This window comes from Pseudorasbora parva, chromosome 24, assembly GCF_024679245.1.
Source record: "Pseudorasbora parva isolate DD20220531a chromosome 24, ASM2467924v1, whole genome shotgun sequence".
Classification (NCBI taxonomy): Eukaryota; Metazoa; Chordata; class Actinopteri; order Cypriniformes; family Gobionidae; genus Pseudorasbora; species Pseudorasbora parva.
Window position 1 is genome coordinate 21,864,641 of NC_090195.1, and position 16,330 is coordinate 21,880,970.

The 16,330-nt window shown below is 39.0% G+C and overlaps 1 protein-coding gene across 4 annotated transcripts in view; it reads left to right on the top strand.

The window, feature by feature from the left end:
* pou6f2 (POU class 6 homeobox 2) overlaps positions 1-16,330 on the top strand; it is a 174,720-nt gene that overhangs the window by 13,404 nt on the left and 144,986 nt on the right. The window contains exon 1 of one of the 4 annotated variants that reach the window (XM_067434803.1): positions 14,132-14,162. The exons of the other annotated variants lie outside the window; for them this stretch is intronic. The gene's annotated coding sequence lies outside the window, so the exon portion shown is untranslated. Of the gene's footprint in view, positions 1-14,131; positions 14,163-16,330 lie in introns of those variants that run through there. 4 annotated transcript variants of the gene reach the window in all.

Here is a 16,330-nt window from a genome sequence, read left to right on the forward strand (position 1 = left end):
TCAGTCAATATATATAGAATGCACGACATCACCTTCCTGCCGGAACATGCCCCCTCAGCCAGGGCTGAGTGGCAGAAGAGCTGCTGCATGACTGGAGTTAATGGGGGAAAATGTGAGTTGAGCAAACGATTATCAATTTAAACTAAAGTTTGGGTTCGATATAGTGTTCCTTAACTTACCACAGATTCAGTGGATTACTACAGATCCACGGATAATGACATGCAGCCAGGAATCGTGTTTTCCTGACATTTTATAAGCCTGATTTCGACATGATTATTTATAGCTGATCAGTCATCACATTTTTGATGGGTATGATGGGTCAGTGTATTGTAGCGTGTATGTGGCCGCTTGTCACGAATGAAAAACAAAAGTTGTATTCAAATTCTGATATATTATTATTAAATATATTATAGACCTATTAATAAAAAATAAATAATAATTATATTGCCCAGACAGCGCACAAAGCTTTATAATCACTAAAAGCTGTCACTCATTCAATAAACGCAATCTCGCAGATTTCCGCAGTGAAGCTGGTGTACAATGAATCTCTTATTTTAACAATGTCAGACGCACTTGTTTAACTAAACTCAGCGCCTGGACAAACACTCGAGTGGTGAGTGGATTCTTAGTTCAACACCTGTGATTGGCCAATTCCGTTGTAGAAATCTACAAACATGTCTGTGATTGGCTACATTACTCACCGAGGCGAAAACACGCAGAAAATGTAATCATTTGACGAGTGCAAATACAGGTACACACTGGATCTTTTGCTAGCTCCTTTTCGCGAATAATATGCTATTATTACGAATTCTTACGGAGGATTACATATCCTAGACAAGCAGTCATGGGCAGTGTTTCCCTCTTAAAGCAGAAGCAGCAGCAGGTTGGCTGTGGTTTGAGTGAGAAAATTACACGCTATTATCAAGTCCGTCTCAATGCACAGCGATTCTCAATGCAGAATGTGAACAGCGATGTCCATTGGGTCCGTGGACAAGCCTCCCCCTACGCGCCGGGCCTGGTTTTGTGTGTTTTCGCTGCATTCACGCTGTAAACCAGTGCTGCCTCTCAGTCTTTTCGCCACTCAGCGGGGCGTAATCGCAGTCACTCCAGCTGACGGTGACGTCACGTGCATTCCCTCTATAGTTCAAAGCACAGGTTAATTTGAATCAAATCGCTTGGAGATGTGCATCAGTTCTGGTGTGGTTCACCAAATAGACTTAGTGTTGTGGCTAAAACATTACTTAATATCAACTTGTCTACTGGACTTTTGTACAAGATCAGTATCACATATGCAATCATGCCAGTACTCTGAGCAATAGGAAGCCGTAACTGTTGGCGCTCTGGCGCTTCATAAACAGAACCGCATGAGTCTTGTGGAAGAACATTGCAGCCGGATCTCCACGAGTCGTGCAGATACTGTGCTAATCCGCAGCAGGAATATAAACACTTATTTTATGTGCACCATAGTGATTCAGGATAAGACAAAAACACGGTTTGGAAAAAATCTTCATGATATACTCGCTCATTATATACATTTAGGAATTTTTTAAACAGCATTTGTGATAAAGATAAACTCAAGAACTCAAGGGCTTTTTAAATGTATTATTAATACATAATTTTTTGATGGCATTTTTGCCTCAAGCATCCGTTAATTTCTGAGCTTGTTTATGATAATCCAGATGTTCATTTTGATTTGGCTGTAAATCATCAGCGCGAGGTGTCTGATTTGTGCGCATATGGCTGCGTCGTCACACCTGTTTCACCTTGTAAACAATCGTTGTTTGAAGTGTAGTCCGTCCATCGCACACGTTTTTGCACTTATTCTGCTGATTGAAGGCATGAAAAGCAGTTGATTGCAGTAGGAAACGTAGCCTAACAGTTTCTCAGTGTTGATGCACTTTGGGAGTTGTAGTTTTTATTCCGATTGTATTACACACCCATTCAGGAGAATTGGGTCACTCGCACCGGTGCGCCTAAATATTTTTTCACAGTCGCACACAGTAATTTTCAGGCGTAAATGTGCCCAAAATGGGTGCTATGTAGAGCCCTGATTATTATGTATGCCCTTAACATTTGCATATGTCAGCACATGTTCATAGTTAGGCGGAACTGCGCAGCTGAATCATTGGGAGTTCTGCAGGTAAACAAGCATAGTGAAAATATAGTGAAAATGGCAGATCATGGACACAAATGTCATGTTCTAGGCTGTGCAGGAGACGTGAGGACTTGTCTTACCATTCCCACAGATAAAAAATGTCAACAGTCACGGTTAATTCAAAATCGTCCGTTTGATCAGCCCATTTTTTCTACACAGTTTTTCTAACCTGGGAAAATATCAAGCAAGCTTTGCTCAGCGTCTAAATAGGGCTGGACGATATGGCCAAAATTCATATTACTATATTTTTTTTAATTTTGGTCGATACGATATAATTCCAATACCGATATGAACTATATAAAAGCTTTAGAAAAAACTACAAAGAATTGCCACAAAGGATGTCTGTACCTACAAACTTCAGAAAAATGTATTTGCCAAGTCTATGAATAGTCCTCCTATAAAACTATATAATATTTTAGAAATAAAACCAGTACAAATAAATTAATGTTCACCTGTATTTAGCCTTTATATGAACAAGAAATGTGAAATCAACACAAAATAAACATAAGACTCTCACTTTATTAATATTAATATCTTTAAGTTAAAACTACAACATAGACTGATTATATTATTCTTAATATAGATTAAACAAAAGTGCTTCAGCCAGGATTCAGCCTGACTCTCAGAATATTCTAGCGGATGGATCTTCTTCAGATGGTGGAACCGATTTGATATGTTCCAGCTGACGGTGATGTCACGTGCATAACCTCAATACAGAGCGGCAAAATGCACTTAATGTGCATTCCGTGTGCAAAATGATGCGCTATAGAAGCAATGCAGAGTCACAGCATACAGTGCTCCTATGCCACAGACGCAGTTTATTGAGCATTTTCTTTTAAGTTTTAAATTTCAGTTAAGAACAATTCATAGCGCTCTATTCTCCTTTTATGCAAAACTATAGCATATATTTAATGCTGCATTTATTTAATTAAAAATGCAGTAAAAAACGTAATACAGTGAAATATTATTCTGATCTACATCATCTGTTCACTACGTGAATATATAGTAAAGTGTCATTTATTTCTGTGATCAAAGCTGATTTTATTATCAGTGTCACTAATCATTCTCATATTAGGATTTGATGCTCAACAAACATTTATGATTATTATCAGTGTTGAAAACAGTTTTGCTGTTCATGGTGCTGCTTCATTTTTGTGAAAAACACCATACCATTCAAACATTTGTGGTCAAATTAAAAAGAGAGAAATTAATACTTTTGTTGCTCAGACATAGGCTACATTAAATTGATCACAAGTGATATTTTTAATATTACAAAAGATAATGTATTTAATTAATACAAATAAATGCTGTCCATTGCACTTTCTCATCCAAGAATCCTGAAAAATAAAATGTATCATGGTTTCCACAAAATTTAAGCAGCACAACTTTTTTCAACACAGATAATAATCATAAATGTTTCTTGATTATGAAATCCTCATATGAGAATGATTAGTGAAGGATCATTGAAGACTGGAGTAATGATGATAAATTCAGCTTTGATCACAGGAATAAATCACACTTTACTATATTCACATAGAAAAAGGCTGTTTTCATTTGTAATGGTATTTCACAATATTACTGTTTTAACTGTATTTTTGATTAAATAAATGCAGCTTTGGTGAGCAGAAGACAAACATTTAAAAAGCTGTCAGTTAGCGCTGCATTACAGGGAGTGCAGAATTATTAGGCAAATGAGTATTTTGACCACATCATCCTCGTTATGCATGTTGTCTTACTCCAAGCTGTATAGGCTGGAAAGTCTTCCTTCCAACTTCCTTTCCTTTGGCAAAATGGGTCAAAAGAAGGACTTGACAGGCTCAGAAAAGTCAAAAATAGTGAGATATATTGCAGAGGGATGCAGCAGTCTTAAAATAGCCAAGCTTCTGAAGCGTGATCATCGAACAATCAAGCGTTTCATTCAAAATAGTCAACAGGGTCACAAGAAGCGTGTGGAAAAACCAAGGCGCAAAATAACTGCCCGTGAACTGAGAAAAGTCAAGCGTGCAGCAGCCAAGATGCCACTTGCCACCAGTTTGGCCATATTTCAGAGCTGCAACATCACTGGAGTGCCCAAAAGCACAAGGTGTGCAATACTCAGAGACATGGCCAAGGTAAGAAAGGCAGAAAGTCGACCACCACTGAACAAGACACACAAGCTGAAACGTCATGACTGGGCCAAGAAATATCTCAAGACTGATTTTTCTAAGGTTTTATGGACTGATGAAATGAGAGTGAGTCTTGATGGGCCAGATGGATGGGCCCGTGGCTGGATTGGTAAAGGGCAGAGAGCTCCAGTCCGACTCAGACGCCAGCAAGGTGGAGGTGGAGTACTGGTTTGGGCTGGTATCATCAAAGATGAGCTTGTGGGGCCTTTTCGGGTTGAGGATGGAGTCAAGCTCAACTCCCAGTCCTTCTGCCAGTTTCTGGAAGACACCTTCTTCAAGCAGTGGTACAGGAAGAAGTCTGCATCCTTCAAGAAAAACATGATTTTCATGCAGGACAATGCTCCATCACACGCGTCCAAGTACTCCACAGCATGGCTGGCAAGAAAGGGTATAAAAGAAGAAAATCTAATGACATGGCCTCCTTGTTTACCTGATCTGAACCCCATTGAGAACCTGTGGTCCATCATCAAATGTGCGATTTACAAGGAGGGAAAACAGTACACCTCTCTGAACAGTGTCTGGGAGGCTGTGGTTGCTGCTGCACGCAATGTTGATGGTGAACAGATCAAAACACTGACAGAATCCATGGATGGAAGGCTTTTGAGTGTCCTTGCAAAGAAAGGGGCTATATTGGTCACTGACTTGTTTTTGTTTGGTTTTTGAATGTCAGAAATGTATATTTGTGAATGTTGAGATGTTATATTGGTTTCACTGGTAAAAATAAATAATTGAAATGGGTATACATTTTTTTTTGTTAAGTTGCCTAATAATTATGCACAGTAATAGTCACCTGCACACACAGATATCCCCCTAAAATAGCTAAAACTAAAAACTAAAACTTCCAAAAATATTCAGCTTTGATATTAATGAGTTTTTTGTGTTCATTGAGAACATGGTTGTTGTTCAATAATAAAATTAATCCTCAAAAATACAACTTGCCTAATAATTCTGCACTCCCTGTATTCGTATGATATAGGCCTACTTTATTGTCAATAAATAGCCTACACTGAGATGGCTTGAAAAACACACATAAAGCATACTGTTGCAATCGTCTGATTGTCGTCGTCACGCTTAAGCTCATAACTAATGTTTTCCTTCAGCTGCAGCTCCAGCGTGACAGACAGTAAGTTTCTACGAATCCGCTGTTGGACTTTCTTTGAGAGCGCCCTCCTCATATTTAGATACGAATAAAATGACAGGTCATGCATAGATTATTTTTGTCTCTGAATTTAAATCTTGATGTATTCACATTGGCTTCTATGTATAAATACGTTTGCCCGTACCTCATCAACCGAGGTAGAGAGAAAGCTGTCTTTAGTGTCTCTGTTAACTTGCCCGCCCTCGCGCAGGTAACGCCGGCTCGAATCCCGCTCGGAGCGGGTCGACTAGGATCGGTGAGATCCAGTAAAAGTGCGGGGGATGAAAATACACTTTATTAAAAGTGCGGGGGGAAACGTCCCAACTATTTCTTTCTCCTTACTTGTGGAAGCTCGTTCAGTCACATTTGTGTTGCGGTCAGGGAAACTCTTTTTGTAGCTAAAACTTGCCGCGTTGGATCTATCTTTCTGTGATGTACGTCATCACGCAAGTAGCCAATCATGTTCTGCTCTTTCTGGCGGCTGCGCCCTGAACGTCAGTCAAGAGGAATGCTGTAATGTATTTATCGAAATATCGGAAATGTGTTTAAAAATCATATTACCGTTATTGAAAAAAATTATATCGCGATATATATTGATATTGAATTATTGTCCAGCCCTATGTCTAAAACTGAATAAAGGAGATATTCCAGCTATATTCCTGCAAGCAGTAAGTAGTGATTTTATCAATTTATCGAATGTCTAAACAATTCTGATTAAATTGAAAGTTTCTTAGAGAGACAGCTGTCTAATAACTCAAGATGCTAGTACAGTAACAATAGGAAACTCCAAGTACCATACGAAACTAAATAGTGTGTCTAATGACAGATTAATATTATTTTGTATTACAAAATACAACCATAGATACGTGTCATGTTAGTTTATTTGCTTACAGATCGCTAACTCAATCCTTCTAGCTAACGTCACCTTCTCCACCAAATAAGTTAAAACAATAGTCATTTGACAAGGATTCTATTAATTGTGTAAACAAATATATATTTATATTTTTGAGAACTGAAGTATGACGTTTTTGCATGCTTGTATTTCAGAGTACATCACAGTCACTGCATAACCTAAATTTTGACTAACGTTATATAAACATGCAATATCGTTGACGAAAAAAGACTTTCTAAGGCACCTTTAAAACCTTTAGAACCAGGACGATAGGAGATATTAAACTGGAAAAGAGTGAAGAATAGTGCCTACCTGGCTTGTTGAGCAATCAATATCTTTGCCTTATTGAGATATTGCAAGTTTTTATGGTCGGTAAGGACTTAAAAAGGGTTGACAAGCTCCCTCTAGTCAGTGCTTCCACTCATTGAGAGCAAGTGATGGTGATTAAAGGGGGGGTGAAAAACTCAGTTTCAGTCAATCTCATGTCATTCTTGAGTACCTATAGAGTAGTATTGCATCCTTCATATCTCCGAAAAGTCTTTAGTTTTATTATATTTATAAAAGAAATATAGGCTGTACCGAGTCTTTCTGGAAAAAAACGAGCGCCTGGAGGCGTATCGTGTGGGCGGAGCTAAAGAATGACGAATGCGCAAAGCGGTGACGTCCTCAAGCGTGGAGAAACCCAATGGCTATCTCAGCTAATACAGATAATGATCCAGAATCAAATCTGAGGTAGAAATAAATTGAACAGGAGAAACAGCAACATCAGGACGTCTGTCTCTGTGGTATGTACTGTATTTAGTGGCCTGTCAACATTTGTGTGTCTTTACTCGCAGTTTATGAGGACATGATTCGGTTTATGGACTATCGACTAACGTTAGACCTTAGCAGTAGCAAGCAAAACGGTTTTGCACGTCAGACTAGTGTAACGTTATACAGAGAACAGCAATGGAGTAACGTTAGCGCATTTGAATGACGAAGCACGTGATCATGTTGTTTACTGATGTTTACTCATGCGACGGTAGCCAATAGCAGAGACATTTGAAGCAGTTTTACTCACCGGCTGCTTCCAAAGCAGGACCGAACCTTTATCGCTGGGACCGCTCTGTCAAAAACACACATCTTTGGTATGATTTGGTGAAGTCCTGTGACAGCAGTGGCGTGGAAATCCACTTTGAGACGCGACTGAAGCGATGTTGTGAAGCTTCCCGTCATTTCTGCGTTCAAATCGGTTTAAGCTCCCATCAGGTTGGATGGGGAATGTTGGTGCACATACATTTTCAGATCTCTCCAGAGATGTTCAATCAGGTTCAAGTCTGGACTCTGGCTGGGCCATCCAATGACATTCAGAGAGTTGTTAAGGATTATAGTTGAGGATTATAGTGGAAACTCACTCCTCAAAAACATCACAGGCTGTGGAGTTTCCTGATGAGCCTATGGGTACTTCTCATGGGGAACCCAGCATCTCATTTGGGGCTCCCGTGGAGGCCTAGAAGTGGATAGCTACATCAGAGGGTGGGCTTGTGTCCTCCAGGGAGACCCAGTAGTGCTGCCCCTTTCTGGGAGAGTGGCACAGGTTGAGTCAGACCCAGAGTTTATGGTCATGCTTTCCTGGCCTGCCCTGAGCATTAATCTCTAGTGGAACCTTCCACCTAATTGTTGAACTGTGGACCTCACTTACTCTCAGGGTGACAAAAGTCACCAGGCATGTCCTCAGCCAGTTGATGTCCACCTTGGTGGTCCAGGAACTCCATCTCTGGTTGAACCTGGCTAAGATGAAGGAAGCTGACAAAGTTCACTTTCCCAACGCCCGCAGTCTCAATACCAGTACAAAGTCCCACAACATTCCTCAGTGAGCCTGCTCACACAGAAACTGTGCTAGGTCAAGGAAGAAGGGGAACAGGTCTTAAAGGTTATGCCCAAGATGAATTTATAATAGTAAGAAGAGGATCTATAACTTCTGACAGCACCTCTTTCAGTAGTTTGGTAGGTATAGGGTCTAACATATATGTTGTTGATTTTGAGGATTTAACAAGTTTAGACAATTAATTTCCAATAAAAAAATAATGAATGAAATTGTTCCTCAGGGGGTCTGTAGCACAACGTCTGAACATTCGACAGTTGCATGGTTATAATTTTCTCTCTAATAGCATTAATCTTCCAGAAATTCATACAATCATTGCTGCTGTACTGTTTGGAAACATCTGAAATGGAAGCTTTATTTCTTGTTAATTTGACCAACTTTACAGCAATTTGGACCTCATGCAGAGCTTTAGAACCTCAGGGCAACTCCTTGACTGCTTTGGAGGTCAGCAGAAGGGAAAGGCTGTCTACAAACACAGGGTGGGCCACTGGATTGTGGATTCCATAATCTTGATGTGCCAGTCGCAAGACAAGCCGTGCCCTCTCGGAGTGAGGGCTCACTCAATCAATCAATCAACTTTATTTATATAGCGCTTTTACAATCACGATTGTGTCAAAGCAGCTTCACAGTGTCAAACAGGATAATATTGCGACAAAATTAGATTTGGCTGTACAGTCGTACTGGAGAAAACAGTGATGTTATCAGCTTATTTTAATTTATCATATAGCGACAATGTTGGCAGATCAGTATTATAGTTTATAGAATTAAATAAGACCTAATTCATATATTTTATTTGTATAATAAGTTGACTAACTTTAATCATATTTTTAGTGTCCCCAACTGAGCAAGCCAAGCCAAAGGCGACAGTGGCAAGGAACCAAAACTCCATCAGGGCGTGATGGAGAAAAATAAACCTTGGGAGAAACCAGACTCAGTCGGGGTGCCAGTTCTCCTCTGGCCTATTAACACACCGTGTAAGATTATTATTCTGGCAACCTTACAGGTCGGAAATCATATTAGATCGGATTATTCAAAATTTTCAGGGTATCACGGAAGAGACAGATTTATTCAGGATGGGGCGTCAATTACACAAGAGTATGAATACATGAAAGATCGGAATTATTGCGCCGAAGACGGGTTTTGAGCCACTCCACTCTGAGTATTGCCTCATCCTGGGGGTTAGCGCACAGTGCCTCTCTGGCAGACATTTCCAGAGCTGTGGGCTGGGTGACACCTAATACCTTTGCGGGATTCTACAATCTCCAGATGGAACCAGTTTATTCCCGTGTGTTGGGTACAAACAGGTAATGCGCCGGAAGACTGGCTCAGTGTCTCTTTTGCAGTGCCACTTGAGTTCCTCTGAGCATCCCTGGGCAGTCAGACTCGGCGGAGGTGTCCGATGCCAGGCCCAGTACTCGAGATGCATGCCCAGTTGATCAACCCATGTGCTGGGCAAGATGCTCCATAGGTTATGAGGTAACACTTTAGTATCTGGAACACATATTCACTATTAACTACGACTGTTGCCTCAATAAACTCCTAATTTACTGTTTATTAATAGTTAGTAAGGTAGTTTTTGTAGCATTTAAGTTTAGGTATTTGGTAGGATTAAGGGATGCAGAATAAGGCATTAATATGTGCTTTATAAGTACTAATATACAGCCAATATCCTGGTAATATGCATACTAATAAGCAACTCGTTAATAGTTAATAACTGAACCTTAAAATAAAGTGTTACTGTTTATAGTTGGTGATCCTATATGTGTATTTTTCAATGGTATGGTTTCCCTGTCTATAAAACCTGTGTCCTTTCTTGGGCAGATTCCACCTTGCCCCATCGCTGTGTTGGTAATGGTTCCATCCCTGTCTAGGCAGGTCCTACCACAGAGATTTTCCAAAAGTATCACTGCCCCATAAGTCAGCCCATATGATTATATCTACATGTTACATCCCTATGAGCAGGATGTGGCCTCCGTAGTGTCCCTTTCCATCTGTACTCAGCACGCTTCCCCAGTGTTTCCCAATGTTATGGCCAGGACTCGTGTCTTGGTCTCAGCTCCTCAGCACGAATGAGAGGGCCTTATATACCCTGTATGTGCATTGGCTTGTTTTGTTACCACTCGATGGTGATTGGGCTCCCAAGTCCCATTTAGACATAATGTCTTCGTTCCCTCCTTCAGGGAACCAAACCACTTTGTTCATTTTGACTTTTAATATTATAGTAATAATATTTATGAACCCTGTTTATATATAGAAAACAAATAGAATCATTATTTAATTAAATATATACATAAAATCTGTTAATGCCCAGCCTGAATAGTGTCTTGTGGTCATGCATAATTCCCAAACTTTACCACTAATTCGTAATATCCATGCAACTGAGAGTATGCATACACTCTGATATTGGTTGTCCACTATAGGCTACATGCTGGGCAGAAGATGCTGGAAATTCAAGGTATTAAAAACTATTTGTCAGTGTCAGACAACAGACAGGCCCTGAGACCTGCCCTGCCCGGCAGCCAATGAGAATCCAGACAATGTTACCATCAGTGACTGACCAAGAAAGCATGCTGATGAAGGCCTTTGAGTAGATGCTTTTTATGTGAGTATTTGACTTTTTCTTTTTAATCTCTTAAACACTTATCTCACTAACACTTCCGTGTGAATTCCACATCCTCCAGATAGCTTCTCTGTATTCTCTGTGTCTTTCACCCCCTTCCATCTTGAATGCTATCTTTCTGTACTCAGGTCATAATGCAGAGGCCAGATTAGCTCCTGTAGGCTTTGATGCACCATAAGGTCAGATGTGAGATCGATGTAGCAAAAAAAAAAAAAAAAAAAAAGTAGTAGAAAAAAACCCCACATGCACACAAACTCAACCTCCTGAACAATCAATGACTCTTTATATTTATCTGAGGGGGGCCTGATAGTGTCTGAAGCATCAGAGCTTTCTCTAGCACTCATCTTTGATAGGCTATGACACATTTTCTCACTGTTCTCTGATCCTAGTCAATTAAGTAGATTCATCTGAGCAGCATCACAAAGACGCCGGCTGTTACTCTAACAAATGCACCGTAAATTCAGCCATGCATCAATTTTCCTGGAAATAAAAATCAATTAGGGGTCATTATACATAAATATTTCAATTGTACGAGTGTAAAGCGATTTAGTGCACTTATGTAAATTAATTGATCTTAAATATTATGTAAAATATAGATGGGGAAATACAAGGACTAGATAGTCTTTGTCATTATTGGCATATCTAGAAAAACAGCATTAAGTTGAAAAAGTGGTTGCTGTCAAATAAAAATTGTGAGTATTTGAAGAGATTGTAGTAGGGTAGGCTTGCAGTTTTTTCCCCCATGAATTATTAATGTGTTTTGCCCCTGATTAAATAAACCAAGACAAAGGTTAATCCTTTAACTAGCATGAAAGCAATTGAAGAAACTATAATAACAATAAGGATTATTCATCTTAAGGGCCAGATTTACTAAATAGCAAATTCCATAAAAGCGCAGATGGGAGTGGAAAGTTCTAATTAATGAACACAGATGCAGCCGGATCAATTAAATAATTACCAATGCAATCTGCCAGTTAGAGTCTGGTTTAAGACGTTTTTTTGGGGGTGGAAAATAATGGAGCAAACACCAGTAAATTGACAAGCACAAATCTTAGCCAATGAGTGCAAAAACATTGAATCCACATCCTTCTTAATGTTTCCTTCCAAATCATGTTCAATTTGACAGCTATAGTGAATTGACCTATGTACAATAGGCTATGCTATACATTGCGTAACAAACTAAATGAATAAATAATAATAAGCAAAAGCTCATACTTAAAGGGTTAGTTCACCCAAAAATAAAAATGCTGTCATTAATTACTTACCCTAATGTCGTTCAACACCCTTAAGACCTTTGTTAATCTTTGGAACACAAATGAAGATATTTTTGTTGAAATCTGATTGCTCAGTAAGGCCTCCATTGGCCACAATGTAATTTCCTCTCTCAAGACCCAAGGCACTGAAGACATTGTTACAAAGTCCATCTCACTATAGCGGTTCTACGATTATTTTATGAAGCATTGAGAATAGTTTTTGTGCACAAAAAAACCCCTACATTTTACATTGATGCATTTAGCCGACGCTTTTATCCAACACGACTTACAACTCAGGAGTACAGGAAGCGATCTGTCAAGAAGAAGCAAAGAAACGCAAAAAGTGCCCTAAATACCAAGATTTGTATACTACTCAGAGTAGCAACAACCAGAAAAAGGGAAGAAGAAAAGAAAAATAGAGGAGGAAAAGTTTAGAGTTTTTATTTTATTTCATTTTTTTTTATGATAAGATTGTTGCTCATGGAAGAGATGAGTTTTTACCTGTTTTTTTAATGAAGCGAGTGATTCTGTCGTGCGTATGGAGGACGGAAGATGGTTCCACCAACCAGGAACAATGAATGAAAAAGTTCTGGAGAGGGATTTCATGCCTCTCTGTGATGGTACCACAAGCCTCCGCTCGTTAGCTGAGCGAAGGCTTCTGGTGGGGGTGTAGACTCGTAGGAGTGAGTCGAAGTATGCGGGTGCTGAGCTTGTGGTGGATCCATAAGCAAGAGTCAGAGCTTTGAATTTGATCTGGGCAGCGAGTGGTAGCCAATGCAGAGAGATGAAGAGAGGTGTGACATGAGCCATTTTGCGCTCATTGAAGACAAGACGTTCCGCAGCGTTCTGGATCATTTGCAGCGGTTTGATTGCACAAGATGGAAGTCCAGCCAGAAGCGCATTGCAACAGTCAAGTCTAGAAATTACCAGGGCTGTGTTGCATGCTCTGTAAGGAACGGTCTGATTTTCCTGACCCTAAATAATGACTTATACTGTATAGTGATGGCCTGTTTCAAAACACTGCTTCCTGCTTTCACATGAATCCGTGTATCGAGTCTTGATTCGGATCGCGTTTCAAACCGCCAAACTGCTGAAATCATGTGACTCTGGCAATCCGAACTGCTGATTTCGATACACTGATTCATAACAGTTCAAATCTTACGAAGTGGTTTTTTGCTACATATGTCGTTATTTGTTTTTTGTTTTGTTTTTGCTCTGTACTACTGTAGTGAGATGAACTTGGCAACAACGTCTTTAGTGCCTTTTATGGGTCTTGAGAGAGGAAATGAGAGTGGAGGCCTTTCTGAGCCATCGGATTTCAACAAAATTAACTTAATTTGTGTTTCGAAGATGAGCAAAGGTCTTACAGGTGTCGAACGACATGAGGGTAAGCAATTAATTACAATTTCATTTTTGGATGAACTATCCCTTTAATGTTAAAGGGTTAGTTCACCCAAAAAAGATTTTTTTTTTCACTGATGACTCACCCCAATGCCGTTCCACACCCGTAAGACCTCTGTTCATCCTCGGAACACAGTTTAAGATATTTTAGATTTAGTCCTCGGACTAAATCTAAAATATCTCAAACTGTGTTCCGAGGATGAACAGAGGTCTTACAGATGTGGAACTGTTATGGTACAGATTCTATGGAGACAAGATGGGGAGTTATTCAGGTTTATTGAGCAACCAGTAGAGTAATGACGGAGTGTAGATATGCTGGTGATGGATCGGGTCTTTGATTCTCAGGGCGCACTTGGAGATCGTAGGAGTAGTTGCAGGAGAGGAACGATGGAGAACACTAAACACACACACGCTGGACACTGGAGATCGCTGGAGACTGGGGAGAAGACACTGGAGACAGGTAAGTATCATCGAGGGATTCCTTGAGGTAAGCAGAAGAGGTTAGTACCTTTCTCAAAGGAAACCGGACAAATACTGCGTGTGTGATTCTTATACTGTGGGTGATTGGGGTGATGATGGGTTGCAGGTGTGAGTGATTAGTATTCCGGTGAAAGCGTGCGCTGTGTGTCTGTGACGTGGGAGCCTGGTGTGTCTGTGACAGGAACGACACTGGGGTGAGTCATTAATGAAAGAAATTTCATTTTTGGGTGAACTAACCCTTTAATTGGTATGAGGAACGGACACATTCACTCATCGAAACATTATATTCAGTTTATACTGCATTACAATAATCCTTTTAAAGTTACTCTTTTTAAAAATGCAATTACTTGTTACATGTAGAAATTCAAACCTGCATTGTTTAAAGGAAACATTTTAGAAACATTTGTATTTTAGTCAGAATTATGGCAGCAATTTGCAAAATGTAAATAATCTTGTGAAGATTTACAGATAAGGTATAACTGTATGCAAGTAAAATGCATCTGGAATGCATTAGAGAGCACACGTCAAAAGCACATGACACGGCAAGCCACGTTAAACTACATATACTTTTGTTTAAAGCACTTGATATAAAAAGTTTTCATGTTTAGGACAACTTGGATTTTGCACTTTTTATGAAGCAGCTCACTCTGCGTCTTGTTTTCCAGATGTGTTTTGTCCATAGAAATACGTTATTCACTGCTGTAAAGTGATGTGAGTGGCAATGTGTTCTGCGCATGTAGTATCCAGACATAATTAATCTATAATCAATTTTGTTGTCGATTATGTACATTATCGATTTTATTGATTAGTTGTTGCAGCACTATTTGAATCGTATTTTACAGTACTTTATTATGAGAATATATCTTTTTTTTAAATCAGAAAACACTTGGTTTTCCAGATGATCTTTTAAGTACTGATTTAGTAATGTAAAACATAAAATGTGTTTGTATGGTAGGCTATATTTGAGAAAAGGTATCTTTTAGGGTCTCTGAAGGATTCTTTTGGCCTACAGAAAGAGGTGATACGTTTCCAGCCCTATGGGGGAGACAGACCTTTAACACAAAAGCAAAAGCCAGGTCTGAAGGAGTTTATACAGAGCTCAAAGGATTTGCAGCTGCTTTTCCCGTAAACTCCATCTAAGCAAAAATCATTTACAAGTCACACATGAATCATGTAACAAATAAATTTAATTAGTTAGGCATAATTATATTTATGGTAATTATTGCTCACTTAAATCTTTACATTAGTGTCTAATATATATATATATATATATATATATATATATATATATATATATATATATATATATATATATATATATATATATATATATAAGAATCAGGACATTTGACATTTGCTCTTTAGTATTCCATTGGGCCTTTAGTGTTTAATATTACAACATGAAAGGAATATAATATACTTTGCCTGGTTTCACAGACATGGCTTAAACCTAGTCCCAGAGTAAAATGCATGTTTGAGCTGTCTTAACTAAAAGGGACCCACTTTATATTAGGTGGCCTTAACTACTATGTACTAACATTGTAGTTAATCATTTGATACAATGCACTTATTGTGTACATACATGTTTTTACATTGTACTGACATTTTAAAAAATACCTGCATGTAATTACGTCTGTTATTAATTTCTGTAGTTACATTTGTAGTTACATAGTTGGCACTTCCCTTACACCTAACCCTACCCTTAAACTGACCCACACCACCACACCTGTCCCTAACTCTACCCGTATCCCACCTCAATATCAGCAAAAGTGTTTTGCAATACAATTTGTACACATTAAGTACATTGTACTTATTTTTTGATGTAAGTACATAGTACTTAAGGCCACCTAATATAAAGTGGGGCCACTAAAAGAAACTTGTCTTGACCTATCTTAAAGGGTTAGTTCACCCCAAAATGAAATTGATCTCATTAATGACTCACCCTAATGTTGTTCCACACCTGTAAGACCTCTGATCAATTATTCGGATCGCCAATGTCACGTGATTTCAGCAGTTTGGATCACGTGTCAAACTGCCAAACTGCTGAAATCACGTGACATTGGCGATCCGAGTCACTGATTCATGGACGTTTGAATCTTTATTTGAGGTTTGAAAACAAACGCGGAAGAGAAGACTGATGCTGAATAAAATCATAGTTTTTGTTATTTTTGGACCAAAATGTTTTTTTGATGCTTCAAGAGATTCTAATCAATCAACTGATGTCACATATGGACTACTTTGATGATGTTTTTATTAGCTTTCTGGGCATGGACAGCACAGTGTGCATAGACTGCATATGCTCTGGGACTAAATATAAAATATCTTAAACTGTGTTCTGAAAATGAACGGAGGTCTTACGGGT